The sequence below is a fragment of the Plectrocnemia conspersa genome, unplaced genomic scaffold, assembly GCF_051122295.1.
Source record: "Plectrocnemia conspersa isolate PC_06_02 unplaced genomic scaffold, ASM5112229v1 ptg000002l, whole genome shotgun sequence".
Classification (NCBI taxonomy): Eukaryota; Metazoa; Arthropoda; class Insecta; order Trichoptera; family Polycentropodidae; genus Plectrocnemia; species Plectrocnemia conspersa.
In genome coordinates this window covers 17,769,941-17,787,224 of record NW_028277166.1, presented here as the reverse complement: position 1 = coordinate 17,787,224, position 17,284 = coordinate 17,769,941, and the positions used below count along the sequence as shown (strand labels likewise).

General features: G+C 25.9%; 1 protein-coding gene across 1 annotated transcript in view; it reads right to left on the bottom strand.

The window, feature by feature from the left end:
• Positions 1-9,023, bottom strand: part of sNPF (short neuropeptide F precursor) — a 50,688-nt gene extending 41,665 nt beyond the window's left edge. Inside the window, exon 1 of the mRNA XM_088205609.1 lies at positions 8,860-9,023. The gene's annotated coding sequence lies outside the window, so the exon portion shown is untranslated. The remainder of the gene's footprint in view (positions 1-8,859) is intronic.
• Positions 9,024-17,284: the final 8,261 nt, after the last annotated feature.

Genomic DNA, 17,284 nt, shown 5'->3' with positions numbered 1-17,284 from the left:
TATGTATCCAGCATCCCTTTTGGGGCACAGGGGTGTGAGTGTGTAATAGCCGATTTTCAACCTCGGAAACCGATTGGGCGGCTATCGCCGGTCGACCAGAAGCCTCGGTCAATTAGTTTTAATTAGATACAAACCCCAGTGAAAAATGTCAAGTTTGGCGAAAAAAGGAGCAAGAAAAATTAAATGAAACGTAAGATATTTAAATGAAAGCCCTTAAAAATATTTACAGTTCGGTAAATAACACAAAGATAGTTATGTTTTAAGCAGATTTATCCTTGATACATTTTGTATGTTTGACATTCAAATTTTAACATACAAATACAAAATGAACACATATATCTAGAGTTAAAACAATAGGTTATGATTCAACGTTTCAGTACTCATCAAAAGACTGGTAAACATTAAGCCTTGTTGTTCAAGCATATTATGAGAACTTTCACTCTGTGATAATGACCCGGAGAGCATATGATAAATTTCTTTACTAAAAATGCTTTATGCGAATAAAATTGATAAAATACTTAAACAAATTCTTGCACAGATTTATTAGTCAAATAAGATTACTTCTCATCCTAAAAATTTTGGTATCATAATTCATGTATCATAAGAACATGTTAACTATGTAGTTAAACACCTTTTTATATAGATTTAAATGAAGTATCTACATACAACGAATGGCTCAAAAAACGAAAAATTCTTGCATCGATTAATATACAAGTCGATGAAAAATTTGAGTTTTAAATTTACTTGAATTAATTAATTTATAACACAAACCATCCTACAAAGATGGTAGTCCCATTATGCTATTGAGAACCATTGATCCACCAATACTGTGCAATATAACGCAGTAATTGGACATGTACATATGTCACACTGAATATTCCTATTTACAATTCAAAACTATGACTTCTTACTATTACATAATAATCAATTTTCTGGATCATAGTATTTTTTTATGTAATTTTAAACTAGTAAAACGTAAACTAATACTATGAATTCCGAATTATTGAACTGCATGTTATTAATTTATTTGTATGGTTTAGATTGAAATTTTACTTTAATACAACTTATTATTTATGTTTTTGTATAAAATTCAATGTTTGCTTCGCATTTTCAGTTGTCAACAATTAAATAATTTATAAACTTTATACTAATAATTAAGTAATAAATATTCAGAGGATAGAGATTAAGAACATCTTGAGTAAATGTATGTATAATATATTAGATTGATTTTAATATTATTTTATCAATATCGTAAATTATTCATATATGATTGAAGCAATTAAAAAAATATTTCTAACGATTTAAGTGGCTTTAATTTTTAATCTGTCTTGCTTCGCCATGCAAATAAATAAATCACGAAAAATAACATGAGATATGTATGCTTTTTTCGTGTTAAATTTTATGTCGCAATGTCACGAACAGTGCATGAAAACTGATATATATTGACAGCCAGATAAAATAATCCAAAACCTTAGTAGCAAACTGGGCTTAAAATCTGTTTCCTACTATATCACTAATGCATGAGGATCTCTTCGGATTTTTCGCATCACGAAATGAGAACCGTTACTCTGTGCGGCAATAAATAACTCCGGTTACGCTCGCTGCGTAACGTTATGTTTGAAAACGCGTTGTTAATGGGCCAGATTAGCGAATCCGTGACGTAGTCATTATGGCAAAGATTAAAAACGATCTGCTTGCTTAGTTAACGTCGAACATACTTCGAAGGGTTAAATGACTAAATATTAGACTTACGAATGAATTACTTATTCATGTTTGATATTCGTTGTATATTTCGATACACGTTTAATTTTAAGGGTTTTGAAAACATTAACAATACGTTACAATACCTTTTCAGAATAATGGTAAATATAATAGTGCCTGTGTAATAACATATTAGCTGATAACCGGCCTTTAAGCCCATTTATTATTACGATATCAGTATAGTTATCGGTTGTAGAAATAATATGTTTTTGAAATTACTAATAAATAAAGCACCCAGATTGATGGGTAGCACAGTAAAGTTAGCCGCAGGTGAAATATTAATAATGGATTTGAATTAAGTTCGATTTATTAATTCTTTCTTTAATTTTTTTATATACATATAGATATGTATGTGAAAATATTTTTATTGGGATCGTAAATAATAATTTTTATTGGTCACCAATAGCCAACGTATTATACTCCGAAAATTACTCACGCTTCATTAGGGTATTTCTTAGTACGTACATTAGAGACACGGAGTTTTGCCATATAGGTTAATTGGTGGGAATATACTTTTCTGAAGCTGCTTATTTATTTTTTTGAGGCATCCTCGGAGATCGTGCAGTAAGCTGAGTTAAGCTCAGAGGGCTACCCTCTCCCCTGAGGTAGCCCATGTTACCGAGCGTTCGCACTGCGACGGCGACGGCACTATTTAATTGCTTTTGACGCGGATGTTTGCCTTTTGAGAAGTGATAATTGTTACTGATAATTTCGTAGCTGTCAAATGGTCAGTTAAATTATTTTTTCGTTAATTGAAATATATATCTACTGATAAAAATGGACTTTACTAGTGAACATGTAACTTTACCAAATAAATCACATTCACTGTAACATTTATACATCAAATGTATATAAATACTGATAAGTATGTAAGTATATACATATGTATAAAATATTACTATATATATATATATATATATATATATATTATATATATATATATAGAAAAGTTAAAATCATATAATTTTACTAACACCTGACAGGTAATACATATTATCACTGGTAAAAATATATATCTACTGGTGAAAATATATTCCGATATGATTTTACTGAAATGACATATTTTAAAAAATATTTTCGGGCTGGATTCGAGACAGTTTTTTTTAAATTTTAATGTGATACAATATATTTTTAATGTGAATATATAGAAAAAATCTTAATAATTTATACTGATATTGAAAATAATTTACAAATAATAAAAACAGTATTGACAAATTAAAATCATTCTTAAGAATTCTACGTGCTTGAAATTCTGACTTTAAAATACTTTTCTTTTAATATTTATATTAAAAGTATATAATTAGATGATAAAAATCTTCAAAAGTAAAATAAAAAAAAATTAAATATATTCCTCCCAAGAAATTTTAGTTAGAGTATATTCTCATAAATAATACTCCAAACAGCTTGATAGATTTTTAATGTGAAACACCATTTAAAAATTAGAAAACTTTATGGCTTATATTATAAGGCAAATTTTTGACCAATTTTGTCTTTAATAATAAATATATGAGATTTAATAAGCAATTTTAATGTTTAATTTTACGTAGCATAATAAATATAAAAGTATAGATAAATATATAAATTAAATAGATGTGTAGTGTATATTACCCGTGAACACTTATTTTTAATAGTGACATCACCCTTGATTAAAATAAAATCATTGCACGACATTCATCGCCACTTTCAGTAATAATTACACGGAAATACAGTAGTTCTATAGGTTATACATATATCTAAAATATAAACTACAAATTGAATTATGTTATCTTATTTAACAAAGAACATTGTCTAGAAAAAGATTAGTATATTTTTAGATATATTCCTTTTACATAGTAATTTAATTATAGTTTAACTATTCATTTAAAGGTTTGAAACTTTAATAATATGAAGCAAAAAGGACTTGACACTTGAACGTTAAATATTTATAATTAATAAAAATATAGGAGGTTCATAAATTTAAAATCGACTAAACGACAGAAATTAAGAAAAATCAGGTGCTTGTCATATATGCCTGTATACTAGATTTTTTATAATGATGTATTTATAATATAAACATGAAAATCCCGTAGTTAGATATAAAAATATACTCTTATTACCTTATGGTGAACCAATTCTACTAAATAAAATAATTTAATCTAAAATTGTCATTACGAGAAAGAACCGACAAAGAGTTTACATTTCTTAATCACAATTAATTGAAACTAAAATTGTCAAAAATGATTTTCAAACAATGAAACAATAAATGTTTTGTGTATATTGTGAAATATGTTTGGCTTTCGTTTGATATTCGGTTACATAACATTTTTAATTGAAATAAAGTTTGTTATATTACAATTTTTTATATAAAATTAATTGAATTTAAAATACAGTTATACGCGAAATAAAATATGGTTTCAGTTTTCTGAGATAATATGAATTTATGTGCGTACGTAGTATTTAGTATATATAAATCAATATATATATAGTATATATGTATATCTCTACAAATATTACAATGAAACACATCAACATCTTTGTTATATAAATTTCGTATCGTCTTCACCATTTACCTATGGCTTTAGTCAATATATCAAATAGTCGCAAATTTCCGTCTATAATGTAACCGGAAATGCCTTAGCTTAACATTCGTGTGATAATGGCTCAGGCTTAAATTTTTGGAGCAAAACAAAGCAGTAACATTAAACCAAATTAGTGAAACATAAACTAGTGATATATGTTCCTTAGTGTATTATACTATAGCAAACTAAGATTAGTTTTCTTGGAAATCATCGCGATTCTATATTTCGGCCGTGATTTTCTGGCCATGATCACGAATTACTCGTAATAAATTATATACATACTCCTTTAAGATAGAACTCCTTTGATTTCTAATCATAATTAACATAATCTAATGTTAACATAGAATGCAAATAGCAACATAAATCATAAAATCCTCACACTCTCGTTCGGTCGACGAATGAATGCAAATCGATGTTTGTGTATGTATACTCATGTACAGAGAAAATATGCCGGTTTTGCCTTGATAATATTCTGATCCTTATGCTTTTATAAAGGAACAGCTTATGCATAAGTCCTGGCAGGAAACATGTGTTTTCACACAATTTAATCTTACATATTGTTCATTGGGTTGCTATTTGTGTTAAAATATTGTAATGAAATATTACAACGTAAGCATGTAAAATTCTACATGGAACATTTTAAATTATATATATAAAAAGGCTTTAAAATAATTTAAAATGGAAGCAAATTGAGATTGAAATATAAAATAATTATAATATAAAATATTTTATATATATATATGTATATACATAGATTGATGTAAATCAGATTTATAAATGTCAATAAATCAGCACAAACACTGAAAGTAAGATGCGTAACTTTGTTTTAATCTTACTGATGGATTCACTAACGTCTTTAATTTATCTACCAAATCGGTATAAAGGGCAACAAGAAATCACTACATCTTATCTGTTGTTTTGACTTGACATATCGTTTTCTCGGAAATCTCACAATATCAAAAATATATATTCAGATAGAGTCAAGAGAGAAAATAATCACGCAATACGTTTTTTATAGTAAAACATTCGTCAGATTTCAATGTAAAATTCGAGATTAATCCGATCACTTCAATATAAAAAGCATCAATGCTTCGCATATTACCTACGTAAGAATTCTACGTTTTTAATCAAATTAATTCTGCTTATACACATGTTCTTGTTAAGCATCGCACCTATATAAATTCTATAGGAAAAGAATCCCTTAATTATAAGAACCTAAATGTTCGAAACCCTAGTATCGGATATCTCATTATTTATGATATAATATTAGTTTCGTTATAGTATTTAGAATATAGTATAACATATTATTAAATATAACTTGAATGTGCAAGCTTACGTAAACATATATTAATTAATTCCTAAATAGCTTTTAATATATATTTTTCATAATCCAACATATAATTATTATTTTTTATGGATATTTTGAAAATTCGGGATTGCAAACGCATTTTCATATGAAAAAAATCGATAATTGATTAATAATAGATTTAGTATGTCATACTATGGTAATAGAACAGTAATTTAATGTCACTCATAAAGCATAATTGTATATAAATAATATATACAAATGTGTATTGTATTATGTTTAATCAAGTACTATTTATTTTTTACATGTAGATGTAAAATATATATTTGATATATTAAATTAGTAATTATCAACTATGAAAAAGTCATGGACTTCTTTTGAAAAGATACTTTTCTATGGTACCTAATTCTCTGAATGAATAGATTTAGCTTATCTCATCCTATAGAAAACGTACAGGTACTATAATTGAGTATTAATTTCACCAATATATACTATTTCCAACATTGATTATAATGTAAATTAATAATGATATTGAATCAATCTGATAAGGGTTTAGCACGAATATTTAAATGCATGTTAAACGTCTAATAAATCAAATGTGTAATAATATTTTTTTGGTAAATATATTAATGATTTATAATTGATTTTTTTATAAATAAGTATAAATATTATTTTTTGTAGTCCTATTATACTACTAAAAATTTTTGATCCACTAATACTGTGCACTATAAAGCGGTTAGTTGTAAAGTCATTGAACATGTACATGTGTCACATTGTATATTCCTATTTATAATTTAAAACTATGGCTACCAAGTATTACATAACAATAAATTTTATGGGTCATAGAATTGTTTTATTTAATTTTTTAAAAAGTAAAACGAACTAATACTATAAATTATAAATTATTGCACTGTATGTTATTAATTTATTTATATGACAAAGTTATAAATTGAACTTGAATACTACTTATTATTTATGTTTTTGTATGAAATTCTATTTCGCTTTTTCAATTGTCAACAATTAAATAATTTATGAACTTTATACTTATAATTAAGTAATAAATATTCGGGGCATATAGATAAAGAACATCTTGAGTATATTTATGATTGTCTTAAAGTAAGTTTTTAATAATGGCTTTTTTGTAAAACTTAACCATTAAATAAGTATAATATATTTTGTAGAAAAATGTGTGATTTATAGATTTTTTTCACAATGTGAATATTTGTCCGCTTTGTTATCATATCATTATCCCATACGGTTTATTTCACCCTAGAAAGATAGGCAAAGAGTTGTATTTTTTATACAATCGAAGTTCAATTTTACTTAACTTGACCTCTCAACATTAAATGAAAAAAAACATAGTGAAATATTTACTTTAATTTACTTCTATAAATATTGTATTTGATATTTAATTATCAGGAATAAATAAGTTATTCAAATCACCATTATAAAATTAATCTATCAACGACCTTAAATCAATGAAATTTTGTTCTTTGAAAGAAGAATAAGAAACATAGTTAAATAATTTTATTTATTTTAGTAAGATCCTCTACATTAATTTGCTTATATTTTATCTCAATTTATTTTCACACATTTTCATTTTTTAAGTTAATCCAAGACAAGCACATTTGTGACAGTTGCGCAAATAAAAACATGGTGAAAAAATGTTTTGAAGCGTTGTTTCCAGTGATAATGGAGTTGTCAAATTTTCCCGAGAAATAATTTTTAGAATGTGCGATTTTCATAGTATCAGTGGTATTAATATATGATTTTAAACTGAACATATTTTTTTTATTTTACTAAATATTTGCAAATATTATAATATACATAATTTAAATACAATAATAATTAGCTTAAATAAAAAAATTAAAAAGGTGCCAATAAAATGTGCATTTTTTGACTAATATTTTTAAACTATTATAAACAATAAATTTATTTTAATATTTATTATAAAATATTGTTTTCTGATTAATATAGTTAAAAAAAAATTATGTGAACTAAAAATTTAGTTTAAATCATAAAAAATATTTTCTTAAATATTGGTTTTCAATTAGTGTAACTCAATATTAAAATATTTTTATCTAATTTAAATACATTTTAAATAAATTTTTGTAAATTTGTTGAAAAACGTGCAATTATAAAGAATGTTTTCTTTATGAAAAAAACTGTTAAATATTGTTTTTAAGTAATAACGTTAAAAAATAATATTTTATGTACAATATATAGTCTGAATACAAAATGTATATATTATAGAAAAATGTCATAATTAAATTTGCAATTTATAGTTTTTAAAATATTTTAAAAAGTATTTTATTTATAATAAAATTTATTACAAATAAAGTTATTTAATTAAATAACTAATATTTCATAAATAATTTATATAAAATAAAAACTAGCTATGATATAAAAATATTAAAAAAAAAACTAGTAATAAAATGTGCAATTTTCAGTTAAGAATATTATAACATTATATTATTCATATTTTATATATAATAAAAACTAAATTATATTTTTTGGTTTAAACTGTTTTTTTAAATTAATATAAGCCGATATTTAAACTACTTAAGAGTATAATTAGTAAAATATAAATTATTTTAATATTAAATAAATAAATGTGAAATAGTAATATTTTTACCTCAAATCGAAAAATATGTACTTATGAATGACGTATTTAATTAAAAATAGTAAAACACGATTTTAGTAAAAGTTTGTAAAGGTCTAGATAATAATAATTAAAGTGCGCCATTGTTAATTTCAAACATACTTTCAATAAATAATACCAAAATTACCATCAACAACTTTTTACAAGTAATCCACAGTTATTATATTATATTTTTAAATCTAAATATTTAATCGATAAATAAGTTATTAGAACCATAATACGTGTTACTTTTAATTTAAGCAAAATTTATAATGATATGATCAACAATATATTTTAAATAATAATAAATAAAAATGTATCGCATAATTTTCTTTGTAATTTATAGTGCTTTATTAATAATTATTAAATTACTTATTTTATCTGCCACATATTTTAACTTATTCGCAACTTTTAAAGCTACGTAATAAATAAATAAATAAGACGAGCTCAACTTTTCTTATTAATATTATACAAGCGTAGTTCACATGGGTATGAAAAAACGCGTAAAAACCGTGTATAGTAACCTTTTCCCCCTAATGAATTCATTACTCATTAAATACGATAAAATAATTAAGTAAATAAATCGGGCTAACCTTACGGCGTTGGTCCTGATGGTTCTCTTGCTGTCAGTGGATGCTGGTCACCGGCGAAGGGCAGAATCAACAGGGCGCTGCAGAGCCAGGTTGTCGTTTATATAGTCGTGCAGGGGGCGGAGGCGGCGCGTCGGGCGGTGGGGGTGAAATCGTGGGTGGCGATTGGCCAAAAAGCGGAGGGGTGAAGGAAAGTTGTCTTGTCAACTTTCGCGAGGGTCTGATGCACCGATGCGCTTTTCGTTTTCTTCTCGCCTAATAATACTGTGAAAATTTATTATGAAAGAACCGTCGGGAATATTACAGTGCGAAACTTACACGTTTGCGAGGTAATGGATTGGAAATGCTCTCACAAAATTGCTTTTAAAAACAAGAATGACTATTTTCAATTTGATTTGACAACAAAAACATTATTCCGCAATATGTATGAAATACGACAAATGTCTAATATAATTTTAGCGATTCTCGCCAAACGCGTGGTAAATTTCAAACTATACATTAATATTTATATACACAATCTCTTGAGTCATTTTTATAAAAATACTATTGTTTTAAGGATGTAGTCAGTGATAAAAATGTACTGAAAATAACGTTGCAGGTAGTCATCTTCTTTAAAAATCGTTTGTAGTTCTATATATATTTAACTAACTATTCAGCACAGTAGACCAGTGGTGAGCAATGCCTGAAAAACATGGATTAGAATCATGTATGTTTTTAACTATACTACATCTATTGATTGTAAGTTGTAATACCAACTATAGACTGATCTAAATCTGGTGTCTGGCTACTTACTTAGTAGTGGTTGATTGTGTTTATCTTGTATTGCATTGCAAGATTTGTTATGTTCGTCGTGTTGCAACGGAAGGTTTACATTTACAATAAAATAATAAACAAAGAAGTGTTGTTATTATATAACATATTTTGTTTTTATAAAACTAGTTTTGAACTATATAATATTTTTTTTAATATATATTTAAATAAAATATATTCACATGTTTCTAACTACTTTCACATTTACAATTGTAATGTTTTTATAATATACAATATAATAAAGAGTAAAAAAAACATATTTGAATAATAGATAAATAAATCAAGGACTATAAATTATTAAAAAAATATTTAGCCTTAAATCTGGAACTATTGAAATGTGTTTCTGCCTCAAAAGCAATATATGGTTTGGTATTATGAGCTTATATTTAAATTGCTGGTTGTTTTTATCTCCGATACTTGAGATTAGTATTATAGATTATTGCCATTACCTAAAATAGTATAATAGTATTGTAACGTGTGAATACGAATTTGTTTTTTTATTTATTGTTATATGTTGCTAATTATGATTATTTAGTTTTTTTTAAATTGTTGTAAAAGGTATATTATAATTATTTTTTGTTTAAAAAAAGCGTTAATTGTGTTACTTCTTTCTCTATTTCTATTCAGTATTGGTCTGAGGTGCGCAATGACGCCAAGCCCGTTAGAATGAAATATGCTTACAAACTATGAGCTCAGAGTCCAGATGTACATCAACATATTTATAGCTCGATTTTCATTCTCTACTTTTGCCCAGTTCATTTTTTAATGGTAGTTGTAAAGCTTCGTAAATATAATTAAGTTGTATTATTATTCATCACCTCTCTAAATATTTATTTTAAATTGCTATACATTCAGGAAAATAGCGTAATCTGTAAAACTAGACTTTTTATTATTAAAACCGGCTCTAACTGCAGTTCTTTTAATCTGAAATAATAGTACATATAATTAATGAAATGTCGATATTATCAATACTTGTGTCATAATATTTACACAGTCAAGAGAAACGATATGAAAAACTCAAATCAAATTTGCTGTATTATTTTTATTTTTGATGCATTCAATGAATAACTAAAAGCAAATGACAATAATAAATATAAACATGAGCTATTTTTAATAATGATTCCCGTATTAATTTTTCTATAAAAGGATAATAACTTTCTATATTTGTTTATTAGCTAAATAAGTATTATATTTAAATAAAATACATATTTTTTATTAAAATATAAATACCTCAATATATATCGGGGGTGGATATACCACTCACATGTACTAAGAGTTTGTTATATTACTTAATATTATTTTTTAGCATTTAGTAGACTGTATTTAAGGATGTTTTATTTATTATGCCAAAAAGGAATGATGTCTAAAATTCTACGAACCTTTTGAAGACAATTAAGTAGCTTAATAAAAGAATAGGATCGCGCTACGCAACAAATTTAATCATTATATGTTTAATAAAATAGCTATTTAATAATTATAAATAAAATTTATATTAAGTCATTATAAATATTATTTACTAAATATTACGTGAGAATAACACAGGACATGTATGAAAATCAAATGTGAACCTGTTTTAAAAATAATTTATTTTTTCATCACTGCTTAACCTTTTTTTCTACTGTTCGAAAATTAGTTTGTGTTTCCTTTTGCAAACAAAATAAACGTCGAAAAAGCTGGTAGCAGTTTATTTTATTAAGTATTTATAAAATACTACACATAGCTGCCGTTATCATGTGGTAAAGTTTAAATAGTTGGTCTGGAAAGTCGGAGAGACTTAGCTGGAGTGTCAAGTTGAATTATTGTCGGCTGTGATGCCGTTGGAACGACTTCCTCCGTCTGCGTTACTCTTGCTACCTACTCGTTTATCTCTCTGTAAGCAATGGGCACATATTTTATATTGCTTTATATCGCAGATGGAATCTTGGCGGGGCAATTGTATCGCTTCATAGACACACATAAAAAGTGTTTTTGCCTTAAAATCAAAATCGCCAGAAAAGATAACAATAGTGTTTTTACACAGAGTGCAACGCATTGTCTATCGCACATCTTTTCCAAACAAAGGGTATTTTTCCGTGTGCTTACGCCTCGAGACGGATGTGCTAATATGTGGTACATGAAATATAAACAATTGTTTAGTCCCAAGATCTCTCTTCTTGACTTCTTGCCTTATTTTCGAGATAGTATTTGTCTTCATTTTCGAAATAATCGTTAGAATGCCCTTTTAATTAATTGTGCAGGTGTTTGGAATCCCCACAGCTATATTTTCTTATATATTTTATTTTAATATCTACAAGGGATTGATTATAATATTTTTTAGATAAAAATAAATATTTTCAAGTAATTTTTATACGTTTAAAATAAATATGTTAGATATATTTAGTTTTATTCTAACTTGAGTACTTTATTTAGTTTTATGTCATTGACACATTTTCTTTTGAAATTACCTACTCACGTAATTACTAGTAATTTGTCGAAATTACCGACTCCTTTCCTGAAAGTCTGATTTTGGGTAGTATATTAACAGATAAGATAATCTCCAGTTACGCACGATAATAAAATAAAAATTGAGCTCTGTATTTTATTTAAACTATAAGATTTATCGATCAATGTCGATTTAACCGAATAATATTATTGCCTATTTAAATTTATTTCTATATATATTGATCCATAAATAATAAAATATTTTATTTTGTAAAAAAATACATATTAAATAAAAAGGAAATTAAAACAATAAACTTTCAATATTTTTTCAAAGAAAAATTTCATTACAAGTTTTTCAAGAATTTTTGTGTATATGTTTTAATAAATAATTTATGATATTTTTTCTCTTTTAAAACACACGAATTTTAACAAAGTAATTATAAAAGAAGCTGTTTTGATTAAGGTAATTGCTTAGATTAGAGAATTAATAGCATATCCTTCCCTTTTACGTTTATTATGTTTATTAATCTGTACATGCTGATATAGAGATTAGGTATATTATTATTATAAACTTTCTGATATGCATATTAGATATATTTAATATAAATATATATGTACATCGAACCAAAGCGCTAAAACCTAATTAATTATAAAAAAAAAAATTAAAAAAGCAAGTTATATGAGCTATATATAAGTAGAGTATTACAATTTAAAAAAAATTTTCACACGCCTTCTTAAAACACCGAATATAATTATTCTACATCCATTGTAATATTCCCTTGTAACATAGCAGGCGTTAACCTAATGCATTATAACGGGATGCAATCCACATTATTTTTATAAGTAGTAATAGATTAGACTAAAAATCTATGAATCAGTGACATATTTTTTAATTAAACATAGCTAAGCTCAAATTTATTTTTATTGTTTAACCGTGAGATTGGTGAATCTTAGAAAGCCTATTAATTTCAATTATTTTTTAATATAAAATATTGAAATTAATTTGTAACAAACGGAAAATCATCTAGATGTTAATTATTAAAAAAATATTTAACGAGAACAATGTTATTAAATATAAGTTGTTCTTTGTTTTGCTTTGTCGATAGGTTATAAATATCAAACTTTCATGTGTCGATCATAGTTAATAACGAAGCTAATCACATATGAATTAAACTATGTTTTCAATCAGTGGTCAACGCCTCTTCAGGTCAAAGTATGAACAAACCCACGGCGGATTAAATATTCATCTTCGCTTTCATACTTCATGTTCAAAACACGCTTTCATTTAATCTTCGACGTTTTATACGAAACATATCGCCGCACTGTTGTTGTTGATATATTGTATTATACATTTCGATTACAAGTCAAGTACAGTTTGCAGTCATGTTTGCGTTATTAGATTTCCCCGGCTGAGAATAAGTGTCGATGGTTAACGTTAAATAAAAAGGGAGAAAAATCACGAGAGAGTAATTGAATTTGCAACTCGAATAACAGAGCGAAATGTGTTTAGTGTAACGCAAATTGTTTCCAGAAATTAAGCTTTAGGTTATTAATAAACAGTAGCGTATTATGTGTATATTAATTAACGTAAACAATTTTTTAACAAAACAAGAGTTTTCTTTGTTGTAGAGCAGTTTTAGAAAATGTAATTAAATTATACAATGCTTGTGCTTCACTGTAATATTTTTATTTAAAAATAAATTATAACGTTAACTTATATTTTTATGTTATTTTTTTTATGTAGAATACGAATAAAACTATTTAAATGTAGTACTGAAAATAATATTTTTATATACAAAATAATAAAAGTTTAATTTAATTGCACTACAAAACACTTTCATTATTTGCTATAAATGAAGTAAATTGGATTTCTTTGATATTTTAAGATAATAAGAAAACTGTAAAATGCTTCATTAAATAGGAATTATTATTCGTTATTAAAAAAGCAAAAGTAAAAAAAACGTACAAATTCCTATTATCTTAAACAAAATGTTTTATTTCTTGACACATAATATTTTATTTAAGTTTTTTACACCTTAATTTTATATTAATTTTAAAGGTGATCATCTTTACTTATATTAAAGACTAATTAAAATATTTTATGTCGATCTTCAACGTTTAACATTGAGATCGGCTTAACCGATTTTAATGCGGCTTTTGGTCATTTATTTTTTACAGTACGTCATTAGGATGCTTATATAGTAAAAAATTCGTATATATAAAAAAAACATTGTATATATATATATGTATGTATAAAAATATAAAAATATGTATATATAAAAAAAACATTGTAAATATCAATATTGTTTAATCCATTTATTTACAGAATATACTAATTTATTATGTAGGTGACAGTATACAAGTAGTGAAAGGAATATAAATTAGATATAGTCGGTTATTGACTGAAAGAGAATAAATTAAAGTCAATTATTTATGCGAATTTGTGAGAGATGTGTTGATAGATGGATGTAAAACAGAATTAGTCGATACAAATATGTACTTAAAATTATAATAATTACTATATTCATATTCATTAATATAAAATAATATTACGAATGAATATAGATACATGGCTTGTCTGAAACGCTGTTCTCCTGTATGTAATACATCACGCTAAAGCGGGTGGAGTCATAAAGATTTTATAGATAGTTGCGGATAAATCCCACGAGGTTAGGTCTTAAATTATTCCATAAATACTTGTATTATTGATTAAACACAATTCAGTATGATTTCTGAATTCCGTATTTTGTACTATACTTGTACATTCTTATGGCTTTAGAGAGTTCGAGAAAGCTACTATGCGTGTAACCATATTTAATTAAACATAATAAAATATCACACTAAATAAAAAAAAAATTGATCTGAAGAAAATGAGTAAAATCTATCCATTATACATAATCATTTCATGAATATGAATTATGAAATTTAATTTTGATACGTGTTATTGTCATAAGCATATATGATAATTTGTATAAATAGTGAATGATATAATAAACTCTATTGATCTGTAGTTTAATGTTTATAACCATTGATGCGTATTTAACAGCGCTTTCAATTTTGCGTGGTAAACTATAGCGCGTAATTTTGTATTATTAATAACTGTGTAATTGACACACATAATAGATTTTCTTATAATATTTTAGTAATTTTTTAAGTATAAAACACTACAATATATATGTGTATAGCATAGTATAGTCGATTGTGTGCTAAAGTATAAAAATGCATATGCAATTGATTGAAGCGTTTTATCACAAAACATTACATATATTCTAAAAATGATATATTGTACAAATTAAAATCTCTATATATATCATTATTATAATTTAATTGTGTAAATAAATTAATTTTATTAAAAAAAGCAATTGCATTAAAACTTTTAAATGATAATGGCACCTTCTATGTTGCGTGATATAAGGATGGCATCTGCATCTGCAATTTGTTTAATATAATTATTTACAAAAATTGATAATCACTGTCGGTAGGCGCTAGTGGACCAATTCCATAGTTTTCGTCCACGCTGTTCCATGATCACTGAGCTTGAATGCCTTTCGAAGGCAGTGAAGTCCCTTGATTCTAAAATACAGGTTAATGAACTTCTTCTTAAGAAATTAAGCAACTTGCTAGCTTCTCCTCGAGTTACATAAATAGTAATCGTCGCTATGACTAGCATTTCGGTCATTCAAGAGCACTTAACCTTTTAAACGCCGCAAACTATTAGTACGGCCGTGCACTAAAGACCGGAAATTTTTTAGTAAAAACAAAATCTATTGAAATATTTTTTTCGAAAATGTGTCGATAATGATGTACAAAATAAATATACAATGTGGCATTTACAAAAAAAAAACATTATTTTTTAGGGTTGTCACATTACAAAATATAAAAATATTATTAAATTTATATAAAAAAAAATATAAGTTAATTTAATACAGATATAGAAAAACAGAATGCTATTAAAAAAAAATCGCGAAAAAATAAATTTAAATTTTAAAATATATATATAAAAAAAAAAAAAACATAATGTATATTTAGAAAAAAATATTACAATTCATGTGCAATCTTTTTTTACAACTAACAAAAAAAATTGTTTAATTGTTAATTAAAATATAAGACATTTTATTTATATATATTATATATAATATGAGCTGTAACACTCAGCTTCACCTGCGGCTAACTAAAATGTCATTCTAATGTCGCACAGAAATAAACTGTAGCAATATAGCACACAATACAGTGAGAAAGTCACTTATAATTTGTTCTCAACATTATCGCGGATAAACCAACTAATTTTTAATAACTTACATTTATATAAACTGAAATTTAAAAGTAGACAGCAGAGCAAATTTTCAGATCCTTGGAGCAAAAAAATGTCATGCAAATGCAGACTAATTACACTCATGCATTTTCGTGGAAATAAATCCATTTATACATAGGGGCTTGGACTAAAAATGTTGTTAAATTTTAATATACAATAAATTATTAAAGAATATTAAATCAAATAATGCAAAATTTTAAATTGTTTAACTTTAAACTGTCATTCTTAATAAAACTGTTTTTTAACGCAGCTAGCTACTGTATTTTTGATAGCTAAGCTTAAAAGCAAAAAACATAAACTGTTGAAGTAAAAACAAACACTTCGAAAAACGTAATCTTTTGTACTGCACAATAAAATTTAATAAAAATTCTAGTTTGAGCTAGTCCAATTTCATATATGTTTAAACTACTTGTGAATGGTTCTAAACTCTATAATTTATTACTGTGTAATGTTAAGAGTGTATCGTTTAACATTATACAGTAATAAATTATAACATAGACACTAATGGATGAGTATAAATGTAAAGAGAATCCTCAAAACTTTTACAATATTGCGTTGACTATATTGCATACCCGTATAACGCGGTGCATGTGAAACGAACTTTTCACTGACGTAGTTTTTCCGGCCGGGTGGAAACTTTCAGTAGTTTGTACGTATAATGCGATCAGCCCGAAGAGACTTCACACTCGAGAAGCGTGGGTATATAAGACCGCAGGTGAGAAGACCTGGCAACTACTACCTACCTGATGGATAATAAAGTCATTTGTGGTCGAAGCAAGCGCCGGAAGCTAAGATACACACATAATTTTCCGATGCGCACGGATGGATAGACGCCGTCGGGAAAATCGCAATATTCTCCTTACGCTGTAACCATTCATTCGCGTT